The sequence below is a fragment of the Orcinus orca genome, chromosome 3, assembly GCF_937001465.1.
Source record: "Orcinus orca chromosome 3, mOrcOrc1.1, whole genome shotgun sequence".
In the NCBI taxonomy this organism is placed as follows: Eukaryota; Metazoa; Chordata; class Mammalia; order Artiodactyla; family Delphinidae; genus Orcinus; species Orcinus orca.
In genome coordinates, this window is record NC_064561.1 from 57,790,613 (window position 1) to 57,803,129 (window position 12,517).

Below are 12,517 nucleotides of genomic sequence, written 5' to 3' on the forward strand. Positions count from 1 at the left end.
CAGGCCTCTCACTGTTGTGGCCTCTCCTGTTGCGGAGCACAGACTCCAGACGCACACGCTCAGTGGCCATGGCTCACGGGCCCAGCCGCACCGCGGCATGTGGGATCTTCCCAGACCGGGGCACGAACCTGTGTCCCCTGCATCGCAGGCGGACTCTCAACCACTGCGCCACCAGGGAAGCCCTCCCTGCATTTCCTAATTCATAGGTCTATGGTAAAACTGCTAAGCTTTAGGCCTGCTCTGCATTCATCCCCTCTTCCTCTGGTTCCACATCTGATTTTCATGAAGGGTCCAGTCCACTCTAACCTTCAATTTTAACCAGTGGTTTTGGGGCAGATGACCCAACTTTTGCTCGAGGGTTGGGGCTGAGACATGGCCTTGCCAATCAGAGCCCTGAATTCCCTATGGTCACCATGATTGGCTTGGGGATGGGCCTCGGACCCAATCACAGCCAACCAACTTTCACCCTGGAACTTCTGCTTGTAGTGACAGGGAGAAATGACTCACTCTCTTTTCTGCTAGACCAGAGGTGGGGTGAATGAGAGCTTGGAGCTCCCAGGCACCATCAGGTGAGGAGAATCTACCTGATTATTAAGCAAATACAAAAGAAAAGAAAAAAAAACAGACAGAAAGTGGAGAAGGGCAGTCTTCTGCTAATGCTGTTTGCACATTTGGCCCCAGACTTACCTAAAGCCAAACTATTCCTGGGCTTCTCAGGAAAATGAGTCAATTAATTTCTTTTATTATTTCCCTTCCTTCTTTCTTTCTATTAATTTTTCTATTTATCCATTTCTTGGTTTTTGCTTAAGCCAGTCTAATTTTGGTTTCTGTCATTTTCAATCAAAATTTCCTAATTGAGACCAAAAAAAGAATGATGATAGTTACTGGGATAAACAATGTTAGCTGCTGACCCAGTATCTATTTTTCCCTCTTCTTCACTAACAGAACCCTGGATAGAGGATGGGAACAGGGAGAGATGGTGCGGTAAGTCCCAGGAGAGATGTGATGTTTGGTCTAAGCTAATCATGACACCCCTGTTTCATGTTTTTCAGAATCCCTTGTACTGACAGTGGTCACATGACCCAGTTCTAGACCATGAAACAAGGAGAAATCTGCTGGGAAAGGAAACACAGGGAAAATAGACATAGCCAGCATCACTCTATCTCCCTCTTCCTACCTTGAAAGAGGATGTGATGGCTGGAATTGCAGCAGCCACATTATGACCATGAGGCAGAGGCCAAAAGAAGTGCAATGACACAAGTCCTAACATAATTGAGCCACTGAACTAATGCCAAGAGCTCTCTACCTGTGTTTTTCTTGTAATAAAAACAAACACCTATTTGTTTAGGATACTGTTAGTTGGATTTTCTGTTACTTGCAGCTTAAAGCGTAGGAACGCGTCATCTTAGTCATGCAGAACTCAAACAGCTACCTAGCAATGTCACTGACCCAAAACTCAGACAGGAATACTAGTTAAGAATAAAACAAATAACCCTTATTGAGTAGCTACTATTGCCAGGCAGTGTATAAAGTGCTTTTATTGCATATAACTTTACATTTAGTTGCAGTAACCTTACAAGGCAGATACTATTATTCATCCCATTTTATAGATCAGAACTGTAGAAATATCTTTTTAGGCTCATATGGCTAATACATGCTGGAAAAAAAAGGCTTCTGAGTAGCCACAATGAATTCTACCATGTATTTCACTCTTAGGAGAGCCCCTTGCTTAGACAATGTATGTTCTCATTTTCTACACAACGTAGATGTGCAGTTATCAAACAGATTCACTGTTGTAAATAGAGCAAGAAGGGCCCCTAAAATAAGTGTCAGCTGATACTTCTGCAAGGAACAAAGAAAAAATATGAAAAAGAAAAGCCTGGGGACTTCCCTGGTGGTGCAGTCGTTAAGAATCCACCTGCCAATGCAGGGGACACAGGTTTGAGCCCTGGTCTGGGAAGATCCCATATGCCGCAGAGCAACTAAGCCTGTGTGCCACAACTACTGAGCCTGCGCTCTAGAGCCCACAAGCCTCAACTACTCAGCCCATGCACCACAACTACTGAAGTCCATGCACCACAACTACTGAGCCCATGTGCTGCAACTACTGGGCCTGTGCACTTAGAGCCCATGCTCTGCAACAAGAGAAGCCACCAGAATGAGAAGCCCGTGCACTGCAACGAAGAGTAGCCCCTGCTCACCGCAACTAGAGAAAGCCCACACACAGAAACGATGACCCAACGAAGCCAAAAACAAATTAAAAAAAAAAAAAAGAAAAAAAAGAAAAGCCTGGCTCTTGCATTGTAGGGGCAAATAGCCTAACATACCTGCCCAGCCCTCGAAGACATTCCAGCATTAACACTCAATTCAATCATTAATGTTTTATAATGGCCCTGAGTCATCAAGCAAAGATGAAGTCACGCTTAGCCTCTTGTTTGGGAAGACAGGGAAGCAGTAATACGGTACATCTAGGGAAGGTTCCCATCTGAAATACTTAAATGAAGGTTGTAGCATGTTAATCAGCAATACCTTTCCCCTCGCGCCTCCCACCCCAACTCTCCCTGGAAAAATCAACTCACAGAATGCTTCCACCCCCAGAGGCCCAGAGGCCAAGGTGGTAGAGGACTGCATTTTTCATCACCATTTTCCCAAAATGTTCCCTTCCCAAGCCTATAAATGTCAACCAGTGGGCTTCTAGCAAAGGGGATCTTAATTATAATGCCTGGGGATTACCAACGGGCACTCACAGCAGAGAACACAGCAACAGCGTGAAGACTCAAAGAACAGGACTTGGCTGGGACCTCTGTTCACAGCCTGAGCTGGGATCAGAGGAAGTTGTACAAGAAGTGGGAGAAGGATCTGAGAGAGGCAATTAAATCAATCCAATGTCAGGATGGACAGGGGTCACTGAACAAAGGGCTTGAAGGTAAAAACCACACCATGCTGGACTTCCCTGGCCGTCCAGTGGTTAAGACTCTGTGCTTCCACTGCAGGCGGCGCGGCACTGCCAACCAACAAACAAACACCACACCATGCTGAGACTGGATGTGGCCTCTGATGTCCTTAAGTCCAACTTGCTCTTTTAACAGGGAAACTGAGGTCCAGAGAGGGAAAGAGACTTACTCAAGGTCACACAGCAAGGTTACAGCAGAGCTCAGAGCTTTGTTTCATGACTTTTGACCAGGGCAGAAGGGGACACTGGACGAAAGTCTGAGGGTTGGAGAGGTCAGCCGACATGTGTCCTGAGCTAGGAATGGGATCAACCTGGCTGAAGTCCTTCTCGCATCCCCCTCTTTGGGATTTCTGGAGCTTCTCGGGGAGCTGGGCCAGGTGGGAGCCTCTCTGAGATATTAATTCAACAAATGGTACTGAGTATCTATTATGTTCTCACAACAGTGAAAAAAATAGGAAGTGGTGCCTGTCCTCAAGGGGCTAACAGTCAAACGCGGTGGTTGAGATTACTGGTTGTGGGATCACATGGCAGGAGCCAAGCTTGGGGTCTCCTGCTTGCTGCACTAAGACAGGTTACGGAGGGAAAGACAGACATGCAGATCCACACAACAGAGACACACCGGCACGGGTGCAGAGTGACCTACACATTCACACACAGATGTAGACACTGCACACGCACAGAGACACAAACACACAGATGGGTGCAGAGACAGGTGTGCCCAGAGACACACACGTACCTACCACACGCAGACACGTGCACACATGTGCACACGTGAACACACACACACAGAGCCTTCTCATTCCCCCATAAGCATACTGCAGAATCAGCAACTCGAGAGATGACAGCTACATGTTTTCCTGGAAAAAGAGACTTCTTCAATGCTGCCTGACCCAAGACCAGGGGTGCCTGGTTCTCCATCCCCCCACCTCCCTGGCTGCTACAGGTATTTGCTGAGTAGAGGCTGGAAACCAGGATCCGAGCCACTCCTGCCTGATTCACTCCTCTCGGGCCGCAGAGCTTCCTCTCGCCTGCCGCTCCCCAGGGCTCTCAGCACCTCGACTTCTGCCCCTGACTCATCCTGCCTTAGCACGGTACACAGGCCTGTGGTTTGCTCAAGTCAGGGCACAACCCAAGGTGGGGATGGGGTGATCTTGGCAGGGGTTGGGGGTCATTATTAGGTAAGGGCCCAGGAGGAGGTAAGGGTGTGGGCTGTGTGCTCGCAGGGAGTACAAGGCGTGGGTACCAATCAGTCCTGCTGGAAAGCCGGCTAATGGGGCAGGAAGGGGACCTAGCAGTAACCCCGGGATCATTTGCAGTTAGGATACCCCGCACGCTGGAGCTACAGGGCCCCGCCCTGCCCCTCGTCCAGTGGCATTCTTCGCCTGGGGCCAAGCGTCTGTGGAGCCAAGGGGATGGCTCTCCCCAAGCCTGTGACCCCCCCCACCCCCCGCCCAGTTCCCTCTGCATCAGGCCTCTGCCAGGTGCTTTCCTCCAAGGGCTGGCAGTGCATCCCTAGGGAGATCTAAGCAGGGGCCACGTTGGTGCTGTTTGCTGGGCAGGAGTTAGGGTGGTGTGGGTGGACCCGGGGCTGGGAGGTGTAAGCATCTTCCTTGTTCGGAGAGAACAGGTAAGAAGGGAAGGCAGGTGGGCTGGAGCCATGGGGCCTTGCATTTGGACTATTGCTTGTCGCTCCACACTATTAAGGGTGGACCTGAAGTTGGTCGCTCCTAGTTCAGGGATGTGGAGGCCTCCCAGAAGGGGTACACCAGGCTGAATATCTATTCTAAAAGCAAGAAGCATGGAGCTGAATGTCAGAGAACCTGGGTTCTGGCCGAGTTCTGCCTAAGAGTTCCACTGGATAGGAGTAGAGGCTCTGGGGTCAGCTACGCTGGGGATTTCTAGCTGGGTGACCCCAGTCAAGATCCCCTCCACGAGCCTCAGGTTCCTTCTTTGTCACATGAAACCAATAGTTGTCTCTACCTCGTGCTGACTGATTAGCATGACCATCCGTGACCTTGATAAGTCCATTGCTTTCTCTGAGTCTCAATTCTCTTTCAGGAAAGGGGGAGGGGTTGATGATGCTAAATTCAATGATCTTTAAAGTTCCTTCAGAAGCTCTTAGTTCAGGATTAGGCCCCAAGAAGATGCCTCTCAGTGCCCTGAACGCCCCACTGACAGAGAACAGCAAGCACACGGGACGTTTTCCAGCACCAACTCTCTGCTCTAACAGATGGTTTGAAACTGCAGAGCCTCATCAAAGGGCTCGGAGAGGAAAGTGGTTCTCAGAGAATCATACTCCCCACCCCAGGGCCTTTGCACACGTTCATTCCTTTGCTGAGAACACTTGTCGTCTTCCACTTCTTACCAGTTAACTTCCACTTAGGTTTCAGGTTTTAGATCAAGTAACCTTCCTCAGGAAAGTTCAGACCCTCTGTTACACGTTCTCCTTGTTCTTCGGATCTATTCCCATCAATAATCATATATCTATGCAGGTGACGTTAGATGTCACTTCCTCTAAGAGGCCTTCCTTTCAACCCTGTCAACGTCTAGTGCCCCCCTGCTGTGCTCCCAAAGCACCTGCACTTTGCGTTTCACCTTTCATCTTGGAATTCTTTGTATTTCATCTTTGAGGAGTGGATGAAATGTCATCTCGTCATGGAGGCACCGGATCAAGACAGGCTCCCCTGCCGCATGTTCCCCTAGAGCTTCTTACTCTCCTTTCACAAAATGCACTGCACCTGTCAAACTTGTCATGACTTACTGAATGTCTGTCTTCTCTCACCAGAGCAGGAACTTCCTGAGGCAGGAACACACTTGTCCTCTGCACAGCTGTATCCCTAACATATAGAACAGTGCTTAGCACATTGAAAGAATTAGAGCAATATGCCTGCCCTTTCCCCTCTGCAAACACACACACACACACACACACGCACACACGCAGACCTGCTTGTATCCTCAGTGTCTATGACAGCGTCTGGGACAAGGTAAAATTCTCAGTGAGCACTTGTTGAATGAATGAATGAATGAATGATTCTCCTTGATTGGATTAGAAGCTCTGGGAGCCAGGGATCATGTCTTCAATGATGTTGTTTTCCATCTCCTTGTGAAAATGGGATCAAATGAGATCCCCAGAGAAATGTCCCTGTTATAGGATCAGATCTCCTGGCTTCCACTCCACGCAGACACATCAGGGCCTCCATTTCCTCACTTCTCAACTGTTTACAACCTGCCCCATTCTCCCATGTGGTCCCAACCTTTCTTTCCAATCTTCATTTCCACAATCTCCCCTCAACCTTGGGTCTCAGCCATGGGGCCCCTCCCATGGCTCCCTGAAGCCCCCTGGTTTTCTCCATTGTCCAATAGCTACCATGGAGAGCCTCATGAGAGAAAAGATGCACAAGTTCAATGGCACAGGGGGAAACTTCATTGAAACAGTGATATTTGACACTGGCCTTGAAGGGTAACTAGCTAGCTAGCCAGGCTGAGACTGTGAGGGGTGGAGTAGAAAAGAGCAAGGGAGGAAAGGTATTTCAGGCAGAGAGAACGGTCAGCAAAAGCTCACAGCAGAACCAGCTGAAATGCCCGGCAATGTGGCTACTCCCTTAAGGACACTGGGGTCCAGCATTATGGGGGTAGCAGAATGATTGGCAGGGGCTGGAAGAGAACCCGAACCTGGTAGCGTTTTAGAAAAAAAGTAGTGTTATCAGCAGCAATAGAAAAACTAAGATGTGACCTTTCCTTTTAAAGAGACCATTGTGTAACCGTCCATGGGGCCCTGCCTTTCTTAGGCCTCAGTTTCCTGATCTACCAGATGAATGTTTTGGTTGAGGTGATCCCTCTAACTCTTTCCAGCTCTGAAGTCCTGTGACTGAAACTAAAGTCTCCTCTTGGCTTCTCATTCCTGTTTTGGGCCAGCCCCAGGACTTGTGACCAGATATGAGGTCAGTTTGCAGATTTCAAGACAAATGAGGGCTCAGTCTGTGCAGCTGGTGCCCATTTCCTGTGTCCAGGATTTTGCTCTTGTGCTTCGTGCCGCCGGCTGTCATCACGTCCATGGCGTCACCTGCTCCTACCAGCCTTTCATCCTCACGGCTCCTGGAGCATCCCTGGAACTTGGCCAGGGGGAAGGTGGCACAGCAGGTCAGGGAGGGTAGGGGGGATCCTACAGAGGGCTGGCAGGGCATTGCGGACACCCTGATGGTCCTTGGCCCGATGGCCAGGCTCCCTTCTTTTTTTCCTATACCCACATATGTTCTTTGCAGCCAATAGATTTTGGAATGAGTCAGACCTGGCTTTGAATTCTCTTCTTGCCACTTACTAGCTGTAGGCATTTGGCCTAGTTTAGTTGTCTGTTTACTACTTATTTCATTTGTCCATTAGCTCAATTTGCTTGTCGATGCATCCACGCATGTATTCTTCAATAAATGTTCATTGAATGCCTACTATGTGCCCACTCAATGCAAGTGATGCAGTGGTCAACAAGCTGACTCTGTCACTGCCCTCATGACAGTGTGACAGGAGTGTTGGCCTGTGTGTCCAACACAATAGCCACTAAACATCCATGGCCATAGAGCACTTGAAATCTGGTTACTAAGATTAAGGAACTGAATTTTTAATTTACTTTTTATTAATTTAAACTTAAAAGCACATACTTGGTTCACTTTTAAGTATGTTTGATATAACTCAGGAATGTGAAGTTACTTTTTCAAACGTAAATTTTGTGAAATCTAAACACAGCTCAAACATTGCTGATGAAAATTTAGCATTTGAATCAAGATGTGCTGGACATCTATAAGAACACATTGGATTTTAAAGTGTTAGTAAGGAAAAAAAGAATGGAAAGATATCCCACTAGTAAATGTTTAAATGTTGATTAATGCTGGAGAGGATAACATTTGTGATATATTGAGTTAAATAAAAGTATATTACCAAAATGAATTTCATCTGCTTCTTTTTACCTTTTCAATGTGGCTCCTGGAAATTTTACATCACATATGCAGCTCACATGGTATTTCTCTTTTTTAAAAAACAAATTTTATTTATCTATTTATTTACTTTTGGGCTGCCTTGGGTCTTCGTTGGTGCACGTGGACTTTCTCTACTTGCAATGAGTGGGGGGCTACTCTTCGATGCGGTGCGCCGACTTCTCATTGCAGTGGCTTCTCTGGTTGCGGAGCACGGGCTCTAGGTGCACAGGCTCAGTAGTTGTGGCACACAGGCTCAGTAGTTGTGGCACGCAGGCTCAGTAGTTGTGGCACGCAGGCTCAGTAGTTGTGGCTTGCGGGCTCTAGACCGCAGGCTCAGTAGTTGTGGCGCACGGGCTTAGTTGCTCCGTGGCATGTGGGATCTTCCCGGACCAGGGCTCAAACCCGTGTCCCCTGCATTGGCAGGTGGATTCTTAACCACTGTGCCACCCAGGAAGCCTTCACATGGTGTTTCTATTGGACAGTGCTGTGTTAGGCAATTAAGCAACGTGACATAAACTGACAAGATTGTGGTGAGCATTAAATGAGATGCATCTAAGGTGCTTAGTTCAGGGTAAGTACTCAGTCAATATTAGCTACTTCTGAACATCAGACATTGGGCAGTACCCCCACATCACTGCTTTCCCTCATCTTGACACTGGTGCCTTCTTGGGGCCAAGATCTGGTTCCCCTGGTGGAGGGTGACTTTTTTCAGGAGTCTTTTGGGCCTTTCCTGCAAACAGGGTCTTCCAGATCCCACCTCTCAGCCCTTCAGACACTCTAAGACGTACCTGTTACACCAAGGCCCCACTTGATGCCCTGTCTTCCATCTTCCGCCCCAGGAGTGCACACTCTCTGCCTTACCTCTAAATCTAACCCACTCTCCAGAACTTTCCAAGTCACTTTCGGATCTCACAGATTGATAAAATTCCCCACAATTTTGCGGGCCCAACACAGGATTACTTTTTTTTTTTTGGCTAAATAAGGTCTTTAAAAATTACTGTCTTCTATCACCTTATTTCATAAAAGAAAGAACACTTCTAAAACTGAGACCTTTTTGGGGTAGAATTTGACAAGCTAATTCCAGAATTTATATGGAAATGCCAGGGACTCAGAAAAGCCAAAACAATCTTGAAAAAGAAGAGCAAAGTTGAAGGACTCATACTCCTCCATTTCAAAACTTACTACAAAACCACAGTAATCAAGACTGTATGGTACCGGCAGAAGGACAGGCATATAGGTCAATGGAAGAAAACTGAGAGCCCAGAGATAAACCCTTACATTTATGGTCAACTGATTTTGATGAGGGCACTGAGACAATATGGACATAATAGTCTTTTCAACAAACGGTGCTGGTATAATTGGATACACAATGCAAAAGAATGAATCTGGCCCCTTATATATCATCATATATGAAACAACTCAACATGAACCACAGACCTAAATTAAAGGGCTATAAACTCTTAGAAAATACAGGTGTGAATCTTTGCAACTCCGGATTAGGCAATGATTTACTAGATATAACACCTAAAGCATAAGCAATAAAAGAAAAAAACTGATAAATTGGAGATCAAAATTTAAAGCTTTTGTGTTTTAAATGACACCATCAAACAAGTGAAAGGACAACTCCCAAAATGGGAGAAAAATATTCGTAAATTGTATATCCAATAAGGGACTTTTATCCAGAATATATAAAGAACTCTTATAACTCAACAACATAAAGACAATCTAATTCTAAAATGGGTAAAGGATTGAATAGACATTTCTCCATAAAAGATACACAAATGGTCAATAAGCATATGAAAAGGTGCTCAACATCCTTAGTCATTAGGGAAATGCAAATCAAAACTCCAGTGCGATACCATTCACACCTACTAGGTTGGCTATAATAGCAAGTGTTCGCAAGGATGTAGAGAAACGGGAAACTTTATACACCGCTGGTGGGAATGCAAAATGGCCGCTTTGGGAAACAGTTCGGCAGTTCTGCAAAACGCTAAGGATAGAGTTACCATATGACCCAGCCATTCTACCCAAGAGAAATGAAAACATATGTCAAAAAAGAAAACCCCACCCCATATACATATGTGCATAGAGGCATTATTCCTAATTCCTAAAAAAGTAGAAAAAGCCCAAATGTCCATCAGCTGGTGAAGGGATAAACAAAGTGGGGTACACCCATACAAGGGAATTTTATTTAGCCATAGAAAGGAATGAAGTACTAATACATGCTACCACATGAATGAACCTCAAAACCATTATGCTCAGCGAAAGAAGCCAGGAACAAAAGAACACATATGATTCCATTTATTTGAAATGTCCAGATTAGGCAAATCTATAGAGGCAGAAAATAGATTAGAGCTTGGCAGGGGCTCGAGGTGAGGCATGGGGATTGGGGAGTGACTACTAATGGGTATGCAATTTGGGGGTGGGGGTGATGAAAAGGTTCTAAAATTATATTAGGGCAATCGCTGTAAATAAACGAAAAGCCATTGATTTGTCCACTTTAAATGGGTGAATTTTATGGCATGTAAATTGCATCTCAATAAAGCCATTAAACACAAAAGTCAGCTCTAGGACAGATGGCATATTGGTTAAGAGGGCAGAGCTCTGTGTCCCAAGGGCCTCAGTGTGTCTCAGCTCTGCCACTTTTCAGCTGTGGGACCGCAGAGAAATTAGTTGACTGTGCTAAGCCTCAATTTTCTCAATTATATGGGGGCCCTTGTGAGGATTAAGCAAGAACATCTGTGTAAAATGTCCAGGACACAGCCGGGGCTCGACCATCACCAGGCATTTTTGTTCTTAGGTTTTCATCTCTGATTCAAGTACAGTCCTTTAAATGAAATAAAGTAAATTTTTTGAAAATCTCACTGGCTTATCCTTCTTTTTCTCATTTTGTAAAAACTAAGGAAAGCCTCTTTACCAGCTAGCGTCTCCCCCAACCCCCCCAGGCAGCCGCGCTGCTCACCCACAGCTGCATCCCTCTCTTTGAGAAGGAGACTGCCAGGGCTGGAAGATCTTTAGGGATCATTTACTCCAGTCCTTTCCAAACATGTTTTAGAAGTGGAATCAGTCTTCACAGGAAATTAAAACACTAATAACCGTGATAGTAGCTAACGATTATCGAGCCTTTACCATAAGCCAAGTTCCATGTGAAGTACCTCATGTGCATTATCTCTTTCAATAACCCTCAGGGCACTCAAGGCCTGTTAGTAAGTAGCAGAGTCCTCAACTCAAGAGCCTATTACTTTAATACAAAACACCTGTACTCTGAATGGGGGCCAGTTAAAAGGGGCCTGACCACAAGCCTTTGCCTCCTAGCTCAGATCCTAGACAGGGTACTTAACAGCTCAGAGCCTCAGTTTCCTCATCTATAACATATATATGCTCATGATACAAGTACCATGCAGGGTAGCTGCAGTAGCATCTTGCACACATTAGCACACGTAATCAACCAACATCGTGGGAGGGTTCAGTGTTTATTTTCATTATTACTACACATACTTCCTCATGAAGAAACCCGGAGTGTGAAACAGTAAAAGTAGGCACTTCTATCCGTCCTATCTTCTGCTGCCCCTGCCCCCAAGGCAGCCCTAAAAACCTCTCTCTGGGACTGGAGGGCTCCTTGAAGCATAATTTGAAACTATGCTTCTTACCACGTCCTCGTTAATTGCACAGATGAGACACCTGAGGCCCAGAGAGGGCAGGCTACCCACCCAAGTTCACACGGTCACTTGGGGCAGAGATAGGACTACAACCCTGGCTCCCTGGCTCCCGACCCAGTTGTTGCTGAGGCAATTGGGGTCCCCAGGTCTCCCTGCTGCCTCAGAGGAGGTTGTGTGGCTGCCAGAACTCCCAGGTTGGGCTCCCTGCCCTCCCCCAGTCTCAGGGATAATCCTTTAAAGAATTAAGTGCCGAAGACAGAGGTTTTGTTACCTTTTGGGAACCGACTAGCATCTTGCAGGGTCTCATCTACTGTCAGTTGCGTACGCAGAGAGAAACCCTCTCGTTTTTTCACATCTCCATCAGAATCTCCTCCCAACCACCTTCCCCTTCAATTCACGGCAACCCCCCACCCCCGACCCGCCCCGCCACCTCCTCTCCTGGCGCTTCCAGCTAGCACAGCAAATGGCACCAAACAAGCGAAAACCAGAGCAAAACCCCAAGCAATAAATAGTCTCAAGCTACCTTCCAGCGTACGGCTCTCCTGTTCCGAGTGGAGGAAGGAGTTGAGTCTTGGACGAAGCACAGAGCAAGGCCTGGCTGCCGCTTTTCCTTCCGCCTGGAATGTTCCTCTCTGACCTGTGTGGCTGGCTTCTCATCACTCTGGGCCCCCTCAGGGGTCGTCTGTCCAGAGCGGCCTTTGCCGGCCACCCCACCACCGTGACGCCAAGCCCCTTCCTCTGCTTTATTTTCTTGAGAGCTCACAGTTGGCTCCCATCATCCAATTGATTGATTTGCTGATGTGTTAATGCTGTCTTCTCCCGCAGTGGAAGCTCCCGCAGGCAGGAAACGTGTCTCTCTCACTCACTTACTGCAGGCCCAGCACCTAGAGCAGTGATTGGCACCTGGTAGGGGCTCCACAATACGTGTTAAGTGAAGG

The 12,517-nt window shown here is 47.0% G+C and overlaps 1 long non-coding RNA gene across 1 annotated transcript; it reads left to right on the forward strand.

Annotated features, from left to right (window-relative positions):
• The first annotated feature begins 518 nt into the window (after positions 1 to 518).
• On the forward strand, positions 519 to 1,350 carry LOC117196819 (uncharacterized). The gene is made up of 2 exons (XR_004477206.1): positions 519 to 569; positions 1,053 to 1,350. It is a non-coding gene; the product is annotated as an uncharacterized LOC117196819 (long non-coding RNA).
• The last annotated feature ends 11,167 nt before the right edge of the window (positions 1,351 to 12,517 follow it).